This window comes from Antennarius striatus, chromosome 5, assembly GCF_040054535.1.
Source record: "Antennarius striatus isolate MH-2024 chromosome 5, ASM4005453v1, whole genome shotgun sequence".
Taxonomy (NCBI): Eukaryota; Metazoa; Chordata; class Actinopteri; order Lophiiformes; family Antennariidae; genus Antennarius; species Antennarius striatus.
This window is the reverse complement of record NC_090780.1, coordinates 5,950,183-5,974,891: the sequence shown is the minus strand read 5'-3', so window position 1 is coordinate 5,974,891 and position 24,709 is coordinate 5,950,183. Positions and strand designations below refer to the sequence as shown.

At 42.9% G+C, this 24,709-nt stretch overlaps 1 protein-coding gene across 4 annotated transcripts in view; it reads right to left on the bottom strand.

Moving 5' to 3' along the window:
* ip6k1 (inositol hexakisphosphate kinase 1) overlaps positions 1-21,581 on the bottom strand; it is a 67,892-nt gene extending 46,311 nt beyond the window's left edge. For 3 of the 4 annotated variants that reach the window (XM_068314956.1, XM_068314952.1, XM_068314954.1), the window contains exon 1: positions 21,437-21,581. The gene's annotated coding sequence lies outside the window, so the exon portion shown is untranslated. Of the gene's footprint in view, positions 1-9,877; positions 9,964-21,436 lie in introns of all 4 variants that reach the window. The other variant, XM_068314953.1, reaches the window with a different exon arrangement.
* Positions 21,582-24,709: the final 3,128 nt, after the last annotated feature.

Genomic DNA, 24,709 nt, shown 5'->3' with positions numbered 1-24,709 from the left:
CAATACTGTTATGGCATGGACTAGAAATGCCCCTGAGGAACAAACCAAAAGGTGCCGCAGAAGCGGAACCGCCGGAGCCGCAAGACCCGCAACTCATGATGTGAGATTTGGCGGATCTGTTAAAACAGACAATCAGACAAAGTGAGCAACGGGAGGAGAAATGGGAAGCTCATTTGAAACTTTTGGAAAAGGCACTGATGGAATGTCAATACAACACAGCATCATGGTGCTCATCACGGAGAGGATCACCATGTTGCTGTGGGAGAGGCTGTCGGCGGAGGCTCGACTCCTACGTCATTCACGCTACAGGTGACACAAGAGGGCTCGGCTCTCCCAACCAATCAGGTACCTCAAGGGGGAGTACCGGAGACGTTTCGACCTGAACTCTCACTACCAAAACTAACGGAAGCAGATAAGATTGAAGTTTACCGGTATTTGGCAACTTCTGAAAGAATGGCTGTAACCTGTGGCTGGTCGAGAACCGATTGGGCTATTCGGCTGATCAGTCTACTCATCGGAAAGGCCCTAGAAGCTTATGTGGCCATTGACATTTCCTCAGTTCACGATTAAGACCACGTAAAACAAGAACGGTTGCGTCAGGAAGGGCATCCGGCGTAAAACTTTTGCCAAATCAAGATGCGAATCAAACCTATGACTTCCATACCGGATCGGTCGAGGCCCGGGTTAACAACGACCGCCATCGGCGCTGTTGACCTACAGGGCGCCGGTGGAAATTGGATTACTGTTGGTCGAAGAAGGAGAGGAGGAAAGTGCGTTCGCTCGAAGAAAGAGAAGAGGAACACCAAGAGTATAGGACTAAGAGTAGGGACGTTGAATGTTGGAACTATGACAGGAAAAGGTAGAGAGTTGGTTGACATGATGCAGAGGAGGAAGGTAGACATACTGTGTGTACAGGAGACCAGGTGGAAAGGTAGCAAGGCTAGAAGTTTAGGAGCAGGGTTCAAGTTGTTCTATCATGGTATAGATGGGAAGAGAAATGGAGTAGGAGTTATCTTGAAGGAGGAGTTTGTTAGGAATGTCCTGGAGGTAAAAAGAGTGTCAGATAGAGTGATGAGTCTGAAGCTAGAAATAGAAGGTGTGATGTTCAATGTTGTTAGTGGGTATGCTCCACAGGTAGGGTGTGAGCTGGAGGAGAAGGAGAAATTCTGGTCGGACTTTGACGAAGTGATGCAGAGCTTGCCTAGAAGTGAGAGAGTTGTCATTGGAGCAGACTTCAATGGACATGTTGGTGCAGGAAACAGAGGGGATGAGGATGTGATGGGCAGGTTTGGTATCCAGGAGAGGAACGCAGAAGGACAGATGGTAGTTGACTTTGCAAAAAGGATGGAAATGGCTGTAGTGAATACTTTCTTCCAGAAGAGGCAGGAACATAGAGTGACCTATAAGAGTGGCGGTAGGAGCACACAGGTAGACTACATCTTGTGTAGACGGTGTAACCTGAAGGAGATCAGTGACTGTAAAGTAGTGGTAGGTGAGAGTGTAGCCAAACAGCATAGGATGGTGGTGTGTAGGATGACTCTGGTGGTGAGGAAGATCAAGAGGGCAAAGGCAGAGCAGAAGACGAAATGGTGGAAGCTGAAAAAGGAAGAGTGTTGCATGACTTTTAGGAGGGAGTTAAGACAGGCTCAGGGTGGTCAGGAGGTGCTTCCAGATGACTGGACAACTACAGCTAATGTGATCAGGGAGACAGGTAGGAGAGTACTTGGTGTGTCATCTGGAAGGAAAGTAGACAAGGAGACTTGGTGGTGGAATGAGGAGGTACAGGAGTGCATACAGAGAAAGGTTAGCTAAGAAGAAGTGGGACACTGAGAGGACCGAGGAGAGTAGACAGGAGTACAGGGAGATGCAGCGTAAGGTGAAGGAAGAGGTAGCAAAGGCCAAACAAGAAGCTTATGATGACTTGTATGCTAGGTTGGACAGTAAGGAGGGAGAGACTGATCTATACCGGTTGGCAAGACAGAGAGACAGAGATGGGAAGGACGTGCAGCAGGTTAGGGTGATTAAGGATAGGGATGGAAGTCTATTGACAGGTGCCAGTAGTGTGATGGGAAGATGGAAAGAGTACTTTGAAGAGTTGATGAACGTGGAAAATGAGAGAGAACAAAGACTAGAAGAGGTGACTGTTGCGGACCAGAATGTAGCAAAGATTAGTCAGGATGAAGTGAGGAGGGCATTGAAGAGGATGAAGAGTGGAAAGGCAGTTGGTCCTGATGATATACCTGTAGAGGTATGGAAGTGTCTAGGAGAGGTGGCAGTAGAGTTTCTGACTGGGTTATTCAACAGGATCTTAGATAGTGAGAAGATGCCTGAGGAATGGAGGAGAAGTGTGCTGGTGCCCATTTTTAAGACCAAGGGAGATGTGCAGAGTTGTAGCAACTACAGAGGAATAAAGCTGATGAGCCATACAATGAAGTTATGGGAGAGAGTAGTGGAAGCTAGACTAAGGGCAGAAGTGAGCATTTGTGAGCAGCAGTATGGTTTCATGCCAAAAAAGAGTACCACAGATGCAGTATTTGCTCTGAGGATGTTGATAGAGAAGTACAGAGAAGGCCAGAGGGAGCTGCATTGTGTTTTTGTAGATCTAGAGAAAGCTTATGACAGGGTGCCCAGAGAGGAACTGTGGTATTGTATGAGGAAGTCTGGAGTGGCAGAGAAGTATGTTAGAGCAGTGCAGGACATGTATGAGGACTGTAAGACAGTGGTGAGGTGTGCTGTAGGTGTGACAGAGGAGTTCAAGGTGGAGGTGGGACTACATCAGGGATCAGCTCTGAGCCCCTTCTTGTTCGCTATGGTGATGGACAGGCTGACAGATGAGGTTAGACAGGAATCACCATGGACTATGATGTTTGCAGATGACATTGTGATCTGCGGTGAGAGCAGGGAACAGGTGGAGGAGAAGCTAGAGAGGTGGAGGTTTGTCCTGGAAAGGAAAGGTATGAAGGTTAGTCACAGTGAGACAGAGTACATGTGTGTAAATGAGAGGGACCCAAGTGGAAGAGTGAGGCTACAGGGAGAAGAGATCAAGAACGTGGAGGATTTTAAGTACTTAGGGTCAACAGTCCAGAGCAATGGAGAGTGTGGAAAAGAGGTGAAGAAGCGTGTACAGGCAGGATGGTACGGGTGGAGGAAAGTGTCAGGTGTGATGTGTGATAGAAGAGTATCAGCTAAAATGAAAGGAAAGGTGTACAAAACTGTGGTGAGACCAGCGATGTTGTTTGGTCTAGAGACAGTGTCACTGAAGAAAAGACAGGAGAAAGAGCTGGAGGTAGCAGAGATGAAGATGCTGAGGTTCTCTCTGGGAGTGACCAGGAAGGATAGGATCAGGAATGAGTACATCAGAGGGACAGCACATGTTAGAGGTTTTGGAGATAAAGTCAGAGAGGCCAGACTGAGATGGTTTGGACATGTCCAGAGGAGAGATAATGAATATATTGGTAGAAGGATGCTGAGTTTTGAACCGCCAGGCAGGAGACCTAGAGGAAGACCAAAGAGGAGGTTTATGGATGTAATGAGGGAAGACATGAAGATAGTTGGTGTGAGTGAAGAGGATTCAAAGGACAGGGCTAGATGGAGGAAATTGATTCGCTGTGGCGACCCCTGAAGGGAAAAGCCGAAAGGAAAAGAAGAAGAAGAAGCTATCACAACAAGCTAGCACGTAGCGAGGAGAAAGCCAAGTGCATTTTGGGGTTTTTTTGTTTTTTTATTTAAAATTTTCCCAGAACGTTTTTTAATTGAAAATTACAAATGATTTCCGTGAATGAATTTAAATATTTAAACTGTTAACCCTCTATTAATAAGTGTTTAAATTATTTAATTATTTATGTATTTCAAGGTGCTCAGCTGCCATTACACTCACGCACCCCCTGTGGTGCGCGAGCTTCCGCTAGGGGGTGTGCGCACCACACTTTGGGAATCCCGGCCATATACCAACACCCACACAGAGCAACACACTATAGTTGCATGTATCCACATTTTAACCTCTCCAAATAATAATTACACACCTGCAAGGTGGAGCAAAAAGAGGAGTCATATGGAAGAGATGGAGCAGTTAGGATGAAAGTGTGCTGAGGGTCCCCCCCCCATTAAGACAAATGTAACTCACAAAGACACAGACACACACACACACACACACACACACACACACACACACACACACACACACACACACACACACACACACACACACACACACACACACACACACACACACAAACACACGCACACATGGCTTGAGGTTTGTCTCTGCTCTGCCCTGTATGGTGTAACAGTCAGGAAATTCTTAGCCAATATGTTCCCGTTTGACTATATGTGATCTTCTAATAAGTTTTGGTCATTGACCGTTTACCTTAGTTTGGATGCACACCATGCGCCCACTACAACAAGTACTACTACACAGAAACAATAGGGAAATGTCTCTTTGGGAGATTGTTGCTCATTGTAACACTACATCTTGGCAATAAATCTTATACCATTGGAAAGCCTGTTTATGTCCCTTTAAAATGGTGCCACGTTTTTAAGGAACACTCATTTGTGAGCAGCAATATGCAGTTTGCACCAAAAAATTTTAAAATTAGTCTCTGCCAGTGCCAAACTGCTCCAGCCTCTTTAACATTATCTTCTTACTGTCTTGGAGGTGCTGTTTTTGGGACATGTGTGTGGCCTATCTTTGGTTTGGTTCATACAGTACACAGTACACACAAACACAGCTTCCGTGTCTCCTAACATCACAACTGCTCACTCACTCACTCTCTCTCTCTCTCTCTCTCCACACACACACAGATGCAGTCATCCACGAAAAGTCATATCAACAGACATGTATATGAATACACACACACACACACACACACACACACACACACACACACACACACACACACACACACACACACACACACACACACACACACACCTGAATTAGTTTTGTTGACAGCTCAGTCAAACCACAAACAAAACATCACATATGTCTATCACCTGGAGAGCCCAAGACTCTTTCATCTGGAGACCACACTATCTTTACACCTTATGCTTCAAATGACACAATAATGATTCTTTCCTTCATGTGCTGATCAGATATGAAACATGCAATGTAAACCAGGAAAAATCCATATCAAAGTGGTTGTTCTCAGTTTGGAATCAGGTCTCATGAATGAAAGACTTAATTTATTAATTCCTTCATTCATGTGCCATCTGAATGGCCCAGCAGATATTCTGTCAGTGCCAGCCATACATCAGTAAAAATTCATCTGCCCTGGCTGCAATAAATAAATACTAACTCAAACACTCACTGAATATCACTGACTCTCTCCAATATTAAAATGACAAGTAGAAAAGGAAAAGAGGAATAAGTGCGCCTTCGTTCTTTGTGGTTAATGCATTCCAGGAACTACATGCAATTGAAGAATTCAGCGAGCGATAAACTTATTATCTTATTATTTACAGTAATTTAAACATTTATGACGCTCCCCATGCTGATCCGTCTATCTGTATTATCTTTTCCCACACTCTTATCGACTGTTTAGAGCACTTTTGTGTCTCACGGAAGTCTGAGACCCATGGAACCGAGCACACTTCCGGATGCCGTTAGCCAATAGAATGCGCGTACTGTATCACGTGAATGCGTACTAAAACTCTGCAATGAAGGGAAGTCACCAGTGTTAATGGACGCAAAAATATGAAGGATAATATAGACCATATCTTTTCTTCTATGGAAAAGTTGAGGTGTGACTTCACAGAAGACTTTGCAGAAAAGGTGGAAAAGATTAAACTGGTCGTAGACACCATGGAAGAAATTAGGAACGAAATGAAGAAAATGCAAAAAGATATGGAAGAAAAAGACCGGTGCACTGTGGTCTTGGAACAGGGACAACTAAGAATGGATTATTTGGGACAAAGCATTCGTATGAATGATGTAATCATCACTGGCATCAAAATAAAGATGCGGAATTACGCACACGCTGTGGCCAGGAGAAGTGAAGAGGGAACTGAGCACAGCAATGACACCATGACTATGGAGCAACAAGTGACTTCTCAACTGCGAGATCTATAGGTAACTATAGATTCGGACCAGATTGAGACATGTTATTCACTGCCATCTGGATAAAGTAGACCACCTGCAGTGTTGATAAAATTCAACAATCGTAAACACAAAATTGCTTTTCTGAAACAAGGCCCTAAACTGAAAGGAAAAGATGTGTACGTCAATGAGAAGCTCACAGAGAAGAATGCTGATATCGCCAAAAAAGCTCTACAACTGAAAAAGAATGGTCTAATCGACAACACCTTGATGAACAACTGCGAGATCTTCATCAAAACTTCTTCTTCTTTTGCTTTCGGCTTTTCCCTTCAGGGGTTGCCATAGCGAATCAATTGCCTTCTGTCTTCTGCATCCTCTTCTTTCACACCAACTACCTTCATGTCCTCTTTCACTACATCCATAAACCTCCTCTTTGGTATTCCTCTAGGCCTCCTGCCTGGCAGTTCAAAACTCAGCATCCTTCTGCCAATATATTCACTATTTCTCCTCTGGACATGTCCACACCATCTCAGTCTGGCCTCTCTGACTTTATCTCCAAAACCTCTAACATGTGCTGTCCCTCTGATGTACTCATCCCTGATCCTATCCATCCTGGTCACTCCCGAAGAGAACCTCAGCAGCTTCATCTCTTCTGTCTCTTGTCTTGTCCTCAGTGACACTGTCTCTAGACCAAACAAAATTGCTGGTCTCACCACAGTTTTGTACACCTTTCCTTTCATTTTAGCTGAAACTCTTCTATCACACATCACACCTGACATTTTCCTCCATCCTGCCTGTACATGCTTCTTCACCTCTTTGCCACACTCTCCATTGCTCTGGACTGTTGACCCTAAGTACAGTACTTAAAATCCTCCACCTTCTTGATCTCTTCTCCCTGTAACCTCACTCTTCCACTTGGGTCCTTCTCATTCACACACATGTACTCTGTCTTACTGCGGCTAACTTTCATTCCCCCCCTTTCCAGGACAAACCACCTATCTAGCTCCTGCTCCACCTGTTCCCTGCTCTCACTACAGATCAAAATGTCATCTGCAAACATCATAGTCCATGGAGATTCCTGTCTAACCTCATTTGTCAACATCCTAAAAGCAAATACTGCATCTGTAGTACTCTTTTTTGGCATGAAACTATACTGCTGCTCACAAATGCTCACTTCTTCCCTTAGTCTATCTTCAACTACTCTTTCCCATAACTTCATTGCATGGCTCATCAGCTTTATACCTCTGTAGTTGCTACAACTCTGCACATCTCCCTTGGTCTTAAAAATGGGCACCAGCACACTTCTCCTCCATTCCGCAGGCATCTTCTCACTATCTAAGATCCTGTTGAACAATCCAGACAGAAACTCTACTGCCACCTCTCCTAGACACTTCCAAACCTCTACAGGTATATCATCTGGACCGACTGCTTTTCCACTCTTCATTCTCTTCAATGCCCTCCTCACTTCATCCTGACTAATCTATGCTAGTTCCTGGTCCACAACAGCCACTTTTTCTAGTCCTAGTTCTTTCATTTTCCTCGTCCATCAACTCTTCAACAAAGTACTCTTTCCATCTTCCCATCACACTACTGGCATCTGTCAATAGACTTCCATACCTATCCTTAATCACCCTTACGTGCTGCACGTCTCTCACATCTCTGTCTCTCCATCTTGCCAACCTGTATAGGGGGCTTTATCCGGAGCATATGAAAACAATGATGACCAAAAGTATGGAAGAATTGACCAAATAGGACCAATAAGGTATGGCCAAAAATAAAAACTCTGTAACTTTGACACAGCAGAAAAAAAGCCATCTCTGCCCTTTCTGGAGAAATGAATGACCTAATACATAGAACTACTGAGCAAGACAGTTTGGAATATGAAACTGATCACTTTGTGGATTATGCCCTGTCTGACCCAAATGGAATTAAATAAAATGTATTATTATTATTACAGGTAGTCGTCGACTTACGACCTATGCAACTTACGACCGACCGACTTTACGACCACAATGTCCGGGTAACGCGGGCATTCCCTCCAGCCACAGTACTCACGCTCTGAGGCTCCCGCGCTCTCTTCAGTCCCCACGGTGCACACACACTGTTCAGTCACACCGTGAGATCAATAGCCCAGCCCACTACTGATGGGCTGGGCTGCTTAGGAGGCTGTGACGGAGAAATGTATGAATGGCGTATGGAAAAACTGTCAAGCGTTACGTGAACTCTTCTGCTGGATTTGAAAGTGACGAAGAACTTGATCAGATTCGGGAGAAAATAGTGAAACTGGCAAAAGACCTCTCCTTGGAGAACTCACGAATGATCCCGCTGTAAGAAGAGCTGGAAGAAGAAAGAGTGGAAGAAGAGAGAAGAGAAGCAGAGAAAGAAGAGGAGGAAACAGAAAAAATGTTCACCACCAAAGGCTTGTCAGAAGGCTTTTCCCTGTTAAATTAACTCCGTGCACACTTTGAAGAAATGGACATAGAACATAGAAACATTTGCAAGGATTGAACGGATGGCAAACGACGCTTTCCGTCCATATCATGAAATTTATGAGGAGAAAAAGAAACGAACAATTCAGACAAAGCTCACAATGATTATGAAAAGATCGTCTCCCGCTCCCACCAACCCACAAGCTGCCCCAGCTGACGATCCGGACGACCCCCAGCGAAGAACCAGCGCTGCTAGATTGAATTTTTACTTAAGAGTCGATTTACGACCAAGTCGAATTACGACCGATCTGTCGGGCCCAATCGCGGTCGTAAGTCGACGACTACCTGTATTATTATTATTATTATCAATTATTATTATTATCCCACAACCCCTTCCTCTACTTTACTCTGTGTCTGTGTGTGATGGAAGGATAAGCCACACCTTCAGTAAGAACACCAGGCCAAAGCAAAACCCTGTCGTTTATCAGGACAGCAAAACACATAAAATGCTTATGCTCTGCTGAAATTAAATGAGTGCAAATGAGAGAAGCAGTGCGTATTTAAAAACTGAACATTGAAGAACTGATGCTGAAGAACTGCAATGTTGCCTGAAAAATCTGAATCTCTTCTGTCCAAAGCTTAGCTTTATGTATCTACAATTCAAGCATTGTTTTTCAGCATTTTTTTTTTTTTACTAAAGTGAATGTTACATTCAACATACAGTCATGAGGATAATCTCATCTATTTTAGCATTACCTTAACTCATTCTGCTAAAATAAGTAAAAATAAAAAAAATTAGGGGTGTCTCTCCCACCATTCCTCCCTATAGAGTAGCATGTTCATTTGTAGCCTACCTTACACAGTATTGGCAAAAGCAATAAAAAAAAGTTTTTATATTAACATCTGTCTCTGGGAGGTTTGACTATAGTACCACCCCTGGGACAGTCATTACTTACCAGTGGTAATGACTGGATTTACAAAGACGTACCTGAAATATATCCCCCACATAAGCTGAATCACAGCTTAATCTGTGCACAATACATAAGCAATACCATGGTCTGCAATTTGTGTGAATGAACTTAAAAAAAACAAAGGAATCACAGTTTTCGTTTTAGATTCCAAGCTTATCTATGGTACATTTTGAGGAAAGCTGCCACATTATGTCCAGGACTTTGAACCAGAATTTTTCGGCAATTGATGATTTGTTCGCTCTGAACAAAATGTCTTGTGATCGGTCAAGAACAGAAAGATAACAGATAAATGTCCAGAGCGTAGAAGGAAGTCCATCGAAGGAGATCAATTAATTGCTACAAAGCACTAGCAGTACGAGGAACTCTGCTCTCAAAATGGCTGCAGCCAATGAGTTAATGTCTAAATCAAACATTTCTGAAGATTGACAGACTGCAGTGTTTACCTGCTATGAATATAATCCAGATTGGGAGACTGCCTTTTCCTTGACTGCTGGTGATATGCCTCAAATTCTCTCTGCACTCATCAAGCCTTGAGTGAATGACAGGAAGAGAAATATGAGGTCAAAAATCAGTGGAACATCTGAATTATTTTGGAATATACCAAATATCTGAACAGATGCCTGAATATCCCACATAATGTAATGGTCAAAGTTTCTACAATGTTAGTGGAACAAGTTCAGTGGCTAAAACTAATCAATCATTCATTCATTCATCATCTCACGAACCACTCTATCCGCCGTAGCTGGTCACGGGAAGCTGGAGCCTATCCCAGCTGTCTTAGGGTGTGCGCAGGGCAAACTCCGGGCGTGACGGCAGTGTGCCGCGGAGCCACACAAAGACAGACAACCATGACTGCACACATGCACATTGTAGGAGCCTAAATGCATTTCTTCGATTTTTGGTTGAAAAAGGTTAATAAATAATTTAAAATTAGTTAAAATTCATAGCAATATAAGTTAATTGATTAGGAAGGAAGTAAAAGGCCTATTTACAGGTATTTTCAGTTCATTTGAATGATACTGTAATTAATCATTTAAAATGTATTTGGAGTTTAAAATGGATAAATGTCATTTATATGATATTTGTAATGGATGGGAGCATATATGGAAGTTTGGTGTTTTTAAGTTGTTGTGCACCTTTAATTACTTTGGTTGAGGCTTCCGCGAGGTCAGTCATTCAGTCAGTTGGGCAGGCGAGAGTGGAGCCACACGGATTTTTGACCTCTCTCTCTCTCCCTCCTTTTTACCTCGCTAACTCTCTACCTAGCCACCCCGTGGTAAAAGTTTTGGTTATGATGGATGCTTAATGTACAATTTCAATATTTTTCTGTATCACCCCCTTTTTTTGGTTTTGCTTAAGTAAACAGTTTAAACTTTACGAGCAGTCCTGTGGATTTTTCTCTTCGATGTGGATAACGAGGGGATTAGTGAGAGCGTCAAGCCAAGCTCCATAGTGTGGAACCTACATTTTTAGTCAAAAAACCCGCTCTGCACGGACTAGTGGATTTTGGACCGACTGACTGAAACCGGATCACGGAAGAAGAACTTTTCACGGACATTACGGTGGTTCCGAGAAGGAAGGACAACAACCCGTAAGTTGTAGCTCGCTGTCATCACGTTTATTACGGATTGATAACCGAAGCTAGCTCTCAAGCTAACGGCTGCGTCGTGCCAGTTGCACTGTAAAAAATTACGGACGTCGTTCGGCTGAACGGCGAAGTGGACACAACGTTATGGATGAACCGAGTGAAAAACGGACTGTAAAAATGACTGAGAAGGCTGTGGAGGACCACAAGGCGAGACAACTCCAGGCACGCAGGTACAAGTTAGCACAGCTAACAAGCTTGGAGAAGCAGATTAAGCAGTTAATGGAAGATGATGCAAATGTCGACACTGTAAAAAATAAACTCCGTGTTGAATTTACTGGTCTGCATCAGGAGTTATGCGACCTAAATTCCGGTTTGGAAAGATTCGTGACTGAAGAAGAATTTGCTGATAACCAAAAAAATTGGTATGAGCCTAAAAATAAATTAATGCATGATTTCTTCTGGAAGTCTGAGGAATGGATGAAAGAGGTCATGAAAAGGTCTCAACAGGCTGAAGAGTATGATCAACAAGTAACACCTGCAGATAGTAGGTCCACAACATCCAAATATACTGCTAACCACATAAGCAGACCTGGCTCTCTATGCGGAAGTGTTTTGTCATCATCATCCTCAACCAGAATGAAGGCAGAAATGGAACGTGCAGCATTAAAGGCAAAAGCGGCAGCTTTACAAGAGAGGTTGGCAATAGAAAAGGAAGAAGCGGAGTGGAATGCAGAAAAAAGATGCAGGGAGGCCCAACTGCAAGCTGAAGAAAAACGTCGCGAGGCAGAGTTTGAAGCACAACAAAAAAGAATAGAAGCTGCAATAAAGGCTAGAAAGGAAATGCATGCAATGCAAACAGCTCTTGCTGAGGCGGATGCAAAAATGGAAGTTTTGCAAAAATATGAACACACACAAACGGACAGGAGCAGCACTGGAAGTGACAAACAGCCTACCAAAGGGGAGGTGAACATAGCCGTTCAACCACCACCAGAGCTCATCACTCCTACACGTGATGTTGAACCCACTGTGCAGACTGCATCGCCACAAAAGGCCTCAGCCACATCAAAAGCGGAACTTGAAGATAGGCTAGAGCCTGATAGCTTAGCACCACAAAGAGCCTCATCAGCCCTGAAAATGGAAGTCAATGAAGGAACAGTGCTTGATAGTCTATGTCAGGCTATCACTCAACAAGCCAATGTTACAGAGTACCTTGTGAGGAATCACAAAGCATCATTACTTCCAGATCTCACCATTCCCATATTCAAGGGTGAGCCACTGGAATATAAATCCTTCATCAGATGCGTTGAACATGGAGTTGAAGGTCGCATTAGTGACAACCGCGACCGCCTACAGTTTTTGCTGCAGTACACAAGTGGACAACCGCATGAGCTGGTGAAGAGTTGCATCCACATGGAATCCTCAGCAGGCTATGCTAAAGCGAAGCAACTGCTAAATGAGTTTTTTGGCGATGACTACATGATAGCAGAAGCCTACATAAAGGAGGCCTTGGACTGGCCTACAATTAAATCAGAAGATGGCGCTGCTCTACAGTCTTTCGCATTATTTCTCACAGGCTGTTCCAACACAATGACAGATATTAGCTACATGGAAGACTTGGACAATACAGCTAACATAAAGGCACTGACTAACAAGCTTCCGTACAAACTCAAAGAAGTTTGGAGAAGGTATGCCTGCGACTTGCAAGAGCAGACAAAGAAAAGAGCGAGGTTTAAGGACTTTGTCTACTTTGTCAACAAACAGGTCAAGTATATATTGCACCCACTCTTTGGAAACCTAAATGAAACCAACACCAGTACGAGAGACCCAGTTCGGCTGAAACCAAAAACACAATACGCAGAGATACTAAAACCTAAGAAAGTGTTCACAACAGCTGTTGTTCCCTCCAGAACCGAACACAAAACAAAGATGGAAAACGACAAACAAGCAACATCAAAGACGCAACCAGTCTCAGTGGATGCCAACAGCAAACCTTGTGTTTATTGCAAAGGAGAGCAACACAGCCTCACAGTCTGCAGAAAACTCAAGAGCAAGCCACACAAGGAAAAGATTGACTTCTTAAGAAGCAAAGGTTTGTGTTTTGCATGTTTGAAACATGGTCACATAAGTAGCAGCTGCAGAGAGAAGGTTCAATGTCAGGACTGTTCTCGACTGCATCCTACATTGCTGCACATGAACACTAAAGATTCACAAGTAGAAGCAGCAAAAGACAGCCGTGAGCAACAGTCAGTATCAAGTGCCCTTGTGCAAATGATGGAAGCCTTTGGTGTCACCGGGGCCGGTAAGGAAGACTGTGTTCTTTCAATTATTCCGGTATGTGTCAAGGCACAAAAGGGAACCAAGACATTGACAACGTACGCATTCTTGGATCCAGGTAGCTCAGCCACATTTGCTACAGAGTCATTGATTAAACAACTCAACATGAATGGACGCAATACAAGCATCTCATTACGAACAATGGGAAATGTATCTATGGTGAACACCTGTATTGTGACTGGACTGGAAATCAGTAGCCTGGATGGTGACAAGTTCATCGAACTCTCCGAGGTGTATTCACAGAAAACCATCCCGGTAACCAAGGATAACATTCCCCGCCAAGAGGATATTAATAGCTGGCCTCACCTAAAGGAGGTGAAGCTTCCCACTATCCAAGCAGAGATTGGATTGCTCATCGGAGCAAACGTTCCCAGGGCGATGGAGCCACTACAAGTGATCAGCAGCGTGGACGACGGACCGTACGCCGTGAGAACAATATTAGGCTGGACAGTGAACGGACCGCTCAGAGGTGGAAACGATATGATGGAGACAAACAACTCAAAGGAAGTCGCTGCAAATCGAATCACAGTAGCCAAGCTAGAGGAGCTATGGAACAGCAGTTCAAACAAGACTTTCCTGATGCTGGACTAAATGAAGACATTGAAATGTCAAAGGATGACCACCAGTTCATTAACATGGTGTCCCAATCCTTAAAACTTTTGGATGGTCATTACAGTGTCTGTTTTCCAGTAAAGAACAAGTTATTGTGCATGCCCAACAACAGATCAGTCGCTGAACAACGTGCGTTGAACTTAAAGAAAAGATTCTCAAGAGATGTCAAGTTTCATGCAGAATATGTCGCATTCATGGATGACATCCTTAAGAAAGGCTATGCGGTGAAGCTCAACTGTGCTGAACATAAGCCCACTGAGGGGCGAATATGGTATCTGCCTCATCACGGGGTCAGACATCCAGTCAAGCAAAAGCTTCGTGTTGTTTTTGATTGTGGAGCAAGCTTTGGAGGAACATCGCTGAACCAAGAGCTTCTGCAGGGGCCAGACCTAACAAGCTCTCTAGTGGGGGTCCTCATGAGGTTCCGACAAGACAGTGTGGCGGTTATGGCTGATGTGGAGGCCATGTTCTACCAGGTCAGAGTCAGCGATGAAGACACGGATTTCCTCAGGTTTCTGTGGTGGCCTGATGGTAATTATGATCAAGAGCTTGTTGAACACAAGATGTTAGTTCACATCTTTGGTGCAACATCATCACCAAGCGTTGCAACTTTCGCACTTCAAAAATGTGCAACAGACTTTGCGGAAGAATTTGGTCCAGAAGCTGCCAAGACAGTCAAGACAAATTTCTACGTGGATGACTGCCTTAAGTCAACAGCGAATGAAGACACAGCAATCACCCTTTGTGCGGATTTGAGAAGCATGTTGGCAAAAGGTGGATTTCAGCTAACGAAATGGGCAAGCAACAGCCGGAAGTTGCTCAACTCCATTCCTGAAGAGGACAGAGCCCAAGGATTTCAAGATCTGGACTTAGATGAACACAGCCTGCCGACAGAGAGAGCATTGGGAATCCAATGGTGTGCTGAATCAGATCAGTTCAAGTTCAAGGTCAACCTCAAAGATCGACCCCACACCAGGAGAGGCCTGCTTTCTGTCGTCAGCTCCATCTTTGATCCACTGGGCTTCCTTGCTCCAGCAATACTTCCCGCCAAAAAAATGCTGCAAGAATTATGCCGGCAAAAGTATAGCTGGGATGAAGACCTGCCAGACAGTGTCACCAAGAACTGGAAAAGGTGGATATCTAGTCTGCAACAGCTTGAGAAGTTTGGAGTCAACAGATGTGTCAAGACAAAGCAGTTGTGTGCACCAGTCTGTGCACAGCTACATCACTTTGCTGACGCGAGCGAAGATGCTTATGGAACAACAAGCTACCTGCTGCTGCGCTCTGCCAGTGGTGAAGCACAGTCCACCCTGATTATGGCAAAGGCAAGGGTCGCACCCTTGAAGTCTCCAACCATTCCAAGAATGGAACTGACTCAGCTACAGTTGCAGTCAAGATGGACAGGCTTCTGAGGAAAGAGCTTGAGCTGGAACTCGAAGAGTCCATCTTTTGGACGGATAGCACATCTGTGCTTAAGTACTTGAACAGTGAAGGCACAAGATTCAAGACTTTCGTTGCTAACAGAATCTCAGCTATTCTGGAGCACTCACAGACTTCACAGTGGAGATACGTCAATACTACTCTGAATCCCGCCGATCATGTCTCGAGAGGACAGACAGTTGAAGCTTTCTTGAAAAATGAAAGTTGGCTTTCAGGACCAGGTTTCTTGCTCCATGCACAAGATCAATTGCCAAAGAATCCAGATCCTGGAATGCTTGACATCGATGACTCAGAGGTTAAAAGAGCTCAAGTGTACACCATTCAGGCGCATGAGCCTAAAGATGCAGTGGACCAGTTGATGATCCACTACTCATCCTGGACGAAGCTAAAGCGTGCCGTTGCTTGGTTTCTGAGATTGAAAGACTTGCTGAAGAAACTGGAAGCAAAGAGAAAGGAACCAAACTCATCAAGTGAAGAAAATCGAATGAGTCAATTTAAGAAGGTTTACAAGGGAACACACCTAACTTGTGATGAGTTAACCAAGGCAGAGACAGAAATCGTGAAATATTGTCAAAAACAAGGCTTCAAAGAAGACTTGTCAATGCTAAAAGAATGCCAAAGAGTGAAGAGAACTAGCTCACTCCAGAAGTTGAATCCAGTTCTTCAAGATGGAGTCATAAGAGTCGGTGGAAGGTTGAGTCGTGCGGCAATGCCGGATGATTCCAAGCAGCAAGCAATCTTGCCCAAAGAGTCGCACATCGCAAGGCTTGTGCTGAAACACATCCATGACTTAACAGCTCACGCCGGAAGGAACCACATGTTGGCTCAACTAAGTCAAAAATTCTGGATCCCTGGAGCAAATGGAGCCATCAGAAAATTTCTGTCGAAGTGCGTCACCTGCAAAAAATTACATGGACCCGCTGGCAAGCAACTCATGGCCGATCTACCAAGGTGCAGGGTTTTGCCTGATGATCCTCCATTCACAAGAGTTGGAGTCGACTACTTTGGCCCATTCCTCGTGAAAAGAGGAAGAGGACAAGTAAAGCGGTATGGCGTCATCTTTACGTGTCTTGCCATACGAGCCATACATCTGGAAGTTGCATCTTCACTTGACACAGATGCATGTCTTAATGCAATCAGAAGATTCGTGTCCAGAAGAGGACAGGTCAGAGAGATGTACTCAGACAATGGGACCAACTTTCAGTCAACTGACTGAAGTTGGTTGAAGTTGAAGAAATTGATTAAAGAATGGAACACCAGCAAGATTGCAAAACACTTGCAACAAAAGAGTGTCCAGTGGCACTTCAATCCGCCAACAGGTTCCCACCACGGGGGAAGCTGGGAGCGACTCATTCGCTCTGTGCGAAAAATCTTGAGTGTGACAGTGAAAGAACAGCTTTTGGATGAAGAAGGTCTCCATACCTTGTTGTGTGAAGCTGAGGCCATCATAAACAGCAGGCCGATCACAAAGGCATCGTCAGACCTCAACGACTTAAGAGGCCTTAACGCCCAACCACCTGTTGTTGCTCAAGGTCAAGCCCGAGTTACCACCAGGGGTATTTGACAAAGACGACCATTACGCTAACCGCAGATGGCGACAGGTCCAGTACCTTGCAGACATCTTTTGGAAACGCTGGTGCAAAGAATACCTCACACAGCTCCAAGAACGTCAACGGTGGTCCACACCTGGAAGAAACTTCTGTGTCGGTGACGTGGTGCTGATTGTGGATGACACTTCACCCAGAAATTCCTGGCCACTTGGAAGAATTGTGGAGACTCTTCCTGACAAGAAGGGCCTCGTTCGCCAAGTGAAGGTCAAGACCAAGACCAACGAGCTTTGTCGACCAATAACAAAGCTATGTCTTCTTCAAGAATCAGAGGACAATTGATGGACTGAATCTGAAGCCAGACACCTAGTCTGGATGGAATCAACAAAAGGAAGATTTCGTTAGATAGTTGAACTAAGTAACATTGTGGCATATAGGCTCCTTTAATTTAAACATGTTCGAGTAATTGTTTCAAGGACATTGATAACAATTAGGGGCCGGTAATGTAGGAGCCTAAATGCATTTCTTCGATTTTTGGTTGAAAAAGGTTAATAAATAATTTAAAATTAGTTAAAATTCATAGCAATATAAGTTAATTGATTAGGAAGGAAGTAAAAGGCCTATTTACAGGTATTTTCAGTTCATTTGAATGATACTGTAATTAATCATTTAAAATGTATTTGGAGTTTAAAATGGATAAATGTCATTTATATGATATTTGTAATGGATGGGAGCATATATGGAAGTTTGGTGTTTTTAAGTTGTTGTGCACCTTTAATTACTTTGGTTGAGGCTTCCGCGAGGTCAGTCATTCAGTCAGTTGGGCAGGCGAGAGTGGAGCCACACGGTTTTTTGACCTCTCTCTCTCTCCTTCCTTTTTACCTCGCTAACTCTCTACCTAGCCACCCCGTGGTAAAAGTTTTGGTTATGATGGATGCTTAATGTACAATTTCAATATTTTTCTGTATCACCCCCTTTTTTTGGTTTTGCTTAAGTAAACAGTTTAAACTTTACGAGCAGTCCTGTGGATTTTTCTCTTCGATGTGGATAACGAGGGGATTAGTGAGAGCGTCAAGCCAAGCTCCATAGTGTGGAACCTACACACATACTACAATTTTGTAATTTGGAATGGCCAGTTAACCTAAAGCGCATGTTTTTGGGGGTGGGAGGAAGCCGGAGAGAACCCACGCAGACACAAGGAGAGCATGCAAACTCCGAGTGGGACTTGAACCTGGAACCGCCTTGCTGTGCGGCGACAGCACTACCCACTGCGCCACCGTGCCACCCTACTAATCAATCAAGTTTTATTTACATAGTGCTTAATCACATCAACACACATTTCAAAGCCCTTTAACAGACAGAAAAACCCAACAGAACCCCAGAGAACAGGCCTAAGCTACAGCAGTGGGGAATAACACCCTCATTGAGGAACAAACTCCGGGCAGGACCCAGACTCTGGTGAGCGGCCAGCCGTTTTGACCGGTTGGGTGGAAGATATTCAGTGATGATAAGGACAGGGTAAGAGAAAGAGAGAGACAGAGAGAGAGAGAGAATGGCAGACGGGCCAGAAAGAGTCAATGTCTTTTTAGTTATGGTTAGGAGATTTGATGCAGGCACTGAAGTGGGGACACGAAAATCAGACTGCTTTCACCGACTTCAGGTTTGTTGTCTCTATGCATGTTCCCCATCATGTAGTTGGTTAATTAAAACTAAAAGGAAAAAACTTGCATAACATTATAATTATTGGATATGAATGCTGAATGCATTCAGACTATAATAAAAACACTGATAATAAAACATACTGATTAATGAAAGATTTTATAAATCTTTTTTGGACACTGTCTCACCTTTAATATTATAGTTCAGAATTCTGTAATATATATTCACCAAACTAATTACATAAATTACAATGATAAGTAATTGCGCCTTTTTACATTTTGGTTTTTTTTTTAACAGAAGACTTGCTCATTTTTTGAGGAAAAAATAATTGTAAAGTGGCTGTGAGTTCAAATACTTTGTCACTAGGATATATCTAAAACAATATATACAAGTCTAGGTTCACAAAAGGAACAGATGATATGTCATATACTATGGATGCAATTTGTTGGGGGAGATGGGGGGAATCGAATTTTTACATCCCTACCTCTACTGAATGAATTTTATCTTTGGGAGTTGTAGAACCTAAACCAAACTAAGCCACTGAGGTATTCCAACACACTTGTGAATGATGTGCTGATGTACTTATGGATAATTAAAAGTCTGACACACCACTTTATACTCTGTTTTATTTCAATTAGTTTCTCGGATAACTCCACCAACAGTTTACATCAAATAGATAAATATTCTGAGTTCAGCGTTCAACTGTCAATGTTTCCGGGGAAAAACCCAACACGGCCAACATTGGTTCCTACATCATTTAGCTCCTACAGGGGGTCAACCCCATCAATAATTTAAAAAAAACAAACAAACATGAAATAACAGGCAGGCCGTGAGTTTTCTTACAGGAAGCCTATAGTCTACATTTCTGGCACTAACTTTCAGTCTGACAGAATTGTCGGCAGTCTGGATGTTGGTGAACGTCCCCATGCACATAAATACATTGGGTGTTTGTCCCCTGCTCAGAACTTCACAGAGACGTGGATAAAAGATGGACAAAATGCTGCAGATGACATGCCAACAGAAACCCAAAAAAGGCCACGAGTCTGACATTAGAGCACATTGTTCATTTCATCTTATATTTGCTGAGTTATTTTGACATGATATGAAATCTTAATCTATGGGGTGTTAATGTTAGATTATACAGACTGTTCGCATTAGCCTAAATCCTCTTGTCATGTTTGCTCTTATCCATGGTCCTGAAGGCTAATTAGGCCATGTTCCAAATCTTTGGAGGAATAGAAAATTGAATGTTTCATGTCTTTCCAAGTTTGTATTAAATATAAATGTTCAAATATGTGGAATTTAGGCTCATAGCACCCACCATTAACCTAAAAAAGAATTAGACCCATTGATTGCTAGTGTCCACCCCCCATTTTTTTGAGAAATTGCACCCTGCATATACTGATGCATTAGAGAGATATGTCAACTTCAGTTAACACTTGATATGTTTTGTCAATTTATTTGTTTCACAGGACTAGACATTTGATTTAAACACAGGCCTAAATTCTTAGCTAGCTTTAAAAAATCCTAAAAAGTTTCACAGAATTTAGCAATGTTGTGCACAATGTTCAGTTTTTACTTAAGATGCATCCAATTTAGGTTGCCAGATTAAAGATTTCTAAGGCTGTCGAAGTACATTATAATATAGTATTATATTATATAGTTGAAAATATTTAATTTTTTCAGTATCACTGAAATTATTTTTGGCATTGTCTTTGTGTCATTAGGAGAGAGTATTTTAAACTATAAAATGGGTTTAACATTTTGCGGGGAAAAAACAAAACAAAAGAAAGGCAAGAAGGGGAGCTTCTTTATCATGTAATTATTCTGTAACAATAAATCGCTAACCAGAAAAGAAATTGTCTCCATAGAAAAAAAAACTATTATAATTATAAATATAAATTATAATATAAATTATAATCCACAGTATTTCAGAATACAAATGATGTCCATTTAAGGTGAGAGCAATAAGATGACTGTTGGTGATTTGTCTTTAGCTGGATATCTAGCTTTTTATTGTGGCCAAAAATATCACATATCATTGAAATAGCAACCAGTCTCTCATACTTAGAAAGTAGAATCTGTGGCTCCAGATAAGTACAGAAGTGATTACTACCAGTATGTTTATTTACTGATATTATAACCATTCTACGACAGTCTGTGTGACAACAAAAATCACTGGAAACATGGCTGTCATCACATCCACTGTGCCTGAAGATATTTATTCAATCCCCATCAAATACACCAAAACTTCATTATCAATTTCCCATCCATATATATAAGAATGCAGTTACTGCTGGTAATCTTAAACAGAAAAATACGCTATTCAGTCCTAATTCCAAGGTATAACGACCTTCATCAGATCTCAAATATTTAGACACAGATAGCTTCAAGCTAATGATGCTATAACTTACTGACCTCCTCCTTACATTCGAAAAGATAGAAGCCAAACTTCCGGTGTCAACCTGTTATAATATTTGTCTGGTAGCACCATTGATGGCTATACCACAAATGGTGGCACCATTATGGGCTCTTGGGTACTACTTAGGTTAGCGTTAGCTGTCAGACTGGCCAGCTTCTTGACCTTAGCCTGACAACACGCTAGCCAACTCATCAAGACTCATGTTAAATAATCTTTGAAGTAGAATATAGCATGTGATTTTAACCATTGACTGCTGTTCTTAATCTAATAAAGATGTCACTTGTTCGGCAGAAACTGTCCTTTAAAATTGCCTCGCCTGCTAACGCTAACAACATAGCTAACATAACGGTTTGATGTTACGCTGCTTCTCGTCTTGAGGCACCGAGCTGTTAAAACATACCGTCAGGATCACTGCGGGGATACTGAGTTTATGTCGCAGGGGTCACTATGGTGATACTTTGCAGAAAGGATCCATGTGTGTCGGACACCGGTATCCCAACTCGTTCAAGAAGGAAAAACATCCAGGAGGCTAACGCAGCCTGATTGGTTTTCACGATTCATTTGCACATAAGTGAAGCTCTGGCACCACCTACAGGTCATTACATAGTTCACATCTTTCGCAATCTGTGTGTGTGCGTGTGTGTGTGTGTGTGTGTGTGTGTGTGTGTGTGTGTGTGTGTGTGTGTGTGTGTGTGTGTGTGTGTGTGTGTGTGTGTGTGTGTGTGTGTGTGTGTGTGTGTGTGTGAGTACACAGTGGGTAAGGAAGGTATTCAGACCCTTTTAAATTTTTCTCTCTTTGTTTCATTGCAGCCATTTGCTAAAATCAAAAAAGGTTCATTTTACTTCTCATTAATGTACACTCAGCACCCCATCTTGACAGTAAAAAACAGAAATGTAGAAATTTTTGCAAATTTATTGAAAAAAAAAACTGAAATGTCAAATGGTCATAAGTATCCAGACCCTTTGCTCAGTACTGAGTAGAAGAACCCTTTGGATCCAGTACAGCCATGAGTCTTCTTGGGAATGATTCAACAAGTTTTTCACACCTGGATTTGGGGATCCTATGCCATTCTTCCTTGCAAATCCTCTCCAGTTCCATCAGGTTGGACAGTGAAGGTTGGTGGACAGCTGTTTTCAGGTCTCTCCAGAGATGCTCAATTGGGTTTAAGTCAGGGCTCTGGCTGGGCCAGTCAAGAATGGTCACAGAGTTGTTCTGAAGCCACTCCTTTGTTATTTTAGCTGTGTGCCTAGGGTCATTGTCTTGTTGGAAGGTGAACCTTCGGCCCAGTCTGAGGTCCTGAGCACTCTGGAAGAGGTTTTCTTCCAGGATATCTCTGCACTTGGCTGCGTTCATCTTTCCTTCAATTGCAACCAGTCGTCCTGTCCCTGCAGCTGAAAAACACCCCCATGGCATGATGCTGCCACAACCACGTTTCACTGTTGGGATTGTATTGGGCAGGTGATGAGCAGTGCCTAGTTTTCTCCACACATACCGCTTAGAATTAATGCCAAAAAGTTCAATCTTGGTCTCATCAGACCAGAGAATCTTATTTCTCATAGTCTGGGAGACCTTCGGGTGATTTTGGCAAACTCTATGCAGGCTTTCATATGTCTTGCACTGAGCAGAGGCTTCGGTCAGGCCACTCTGCCATAAAGCCCTGACTGGTGGAGGGCTGCAGTGATTGTTGATTTTGTGGAACTTTCCCCCATCTCCCTACTACATCTCTGAAGCTCAGCCACAGTGATCTTTGGGTTCTTCTTTACCTCTCTCACCAAGGCTCTTCTCCCACGATTGCTTAGTCGTGTGGTCGTCCCAAACTTCTTCCATTTGAGGATTATGGAGGCCACTGTGCTCTTAGGAACCTTGATTGCTGCAGAAATTCTTTTGTAACCTTGGCCAGATCTGTGCCTTGCCACAATTCTGTCTTTGAGCTCCTTGGGCAGTTCCTTTGACCTCATGATTCTCATTTGCTTTGACATGTACTGTGAGCTGTAAGGTCTTATAAAGACAGGTGTGTGCCTTTCCTAATCAAGTCCAAACAGTTTAATTAAAGACAGCTAGACTGCAATGAAGAAGTAGAACCATTTCAAGGAGAGCATGGGAGCATGGGAGTTAAATATGAGTGTCACAGCAAAGGGTCTGAATACTTATGACCATGTGATATTTCAGTTTTTCTTTTTTACTTAATTTGCAAAAATGTCTATATTTCTCTTTTTTCTGTCAAGATGGGGTGCTGAGTGTTCATTAATGAGAGATAAAACAAACTTTTTTTATTTTAGCAAATGGCTGCAATGAAACAAAGATTGTGTAGGAGCCAAATGATGCTTTGAGTCTCCTGTGGATAACTGGTCACGAGGTATAAATAGAGACCAAATGTTGGCCAGCGGAGATCTTTCCGCCTGGAAGCATCAATAGTTTTTTGACCGTTGATAGCGTATTAACTGTGACTATGAAACGCCAAACATTAAATTGTTTTGTTGTAAGCTATAGGACAAGTTAAATGGAAATAAAACAGAACATTCATGCAAAAGGTTGGCGTGTCGACTGGTGATTGAGGAAGCGCGTCAATGCGTCAACTACTCAAGAGCGGTGGAAACCTCAATGACTTCAAGCGTGGCTTAGCCTCTACAATTAAAGTAAAAAACTACAGCTTCAGTTGACTATTGGAAATTATTGAAGTTTCTCCACCTTGGTGATTGGGAAAACGAGAAAGAAGGACGCTCGGTGCCATTCGATTGGAGTGTTTTCGCACCTTGATCTTGTGTGCTCACCTGCGCTTTGGACACAGCAGGTGCAGAGGAACACCTGTGCTGTGGACGCTGAATTGGGGCTACACGTGTCGTTGGAAAGCCGGATAGAAACAACGCCTGCTTGGGAGACGCTGGATAGGACAACGCCTGCTCCAAAGACGCTGCAGAGGATCCAAACCTGTCTTTGGAGATGCCGGAGAGGAGTGTGCGAGGACGCCGGGAGCTCTCCAACGGGTAAAATATCGGATACAGTTTTTTAATGACAAGGTATGAGTAGTGCTACTGACGTTTATATGGCCATTTGTATGTACATTACGGCTTAAGTCCAATGCATTGGCTGCAGAAGAGGATGAACATTTGACTTTGAACTGGTTTGTTGAAAAATCTTTTTCGTTTTGGATTTAAATATTGAGGAGCGAGTTGCAGAGGACAAGGTGTCGAGTGCGAGTGCGCATCCCACTGGCAAATCGGACATTGGGACCAGCCTTGGTGAAACTCATACTGGTAAGAGTGGTCAAACTTTCTGCTAAAGCACTCGCTGACAAATCGGACAGACTGCAAACTGGTAGAAAAGCCAAGCTGAATAAAGCTCGCAATTTAAGACAAATGATACAAGGTTTAATGCAAAATGGTAAAAAATCAGATGTATAAAATGCACTTAGTGGTTTCATTGACCTTTGTCATGATTTAAGATGTATGCATGATTTTATGGGGTTATTGTCACTTGATGATAAAGAGGCATGATACATGGTTTAAAGCCAAAATGATATTTAATGATGAATTAATCAGGAATGTAAAAGACTGGGTGTTAACCTATGAATACCAAGTGTGTACGAATGAAGGTAGTGGTGATGATAATATTGTTGACAATATAAACCCTAACGACAGTGTTTCAAATGTGGGTGAGCATTTACATCAGAGT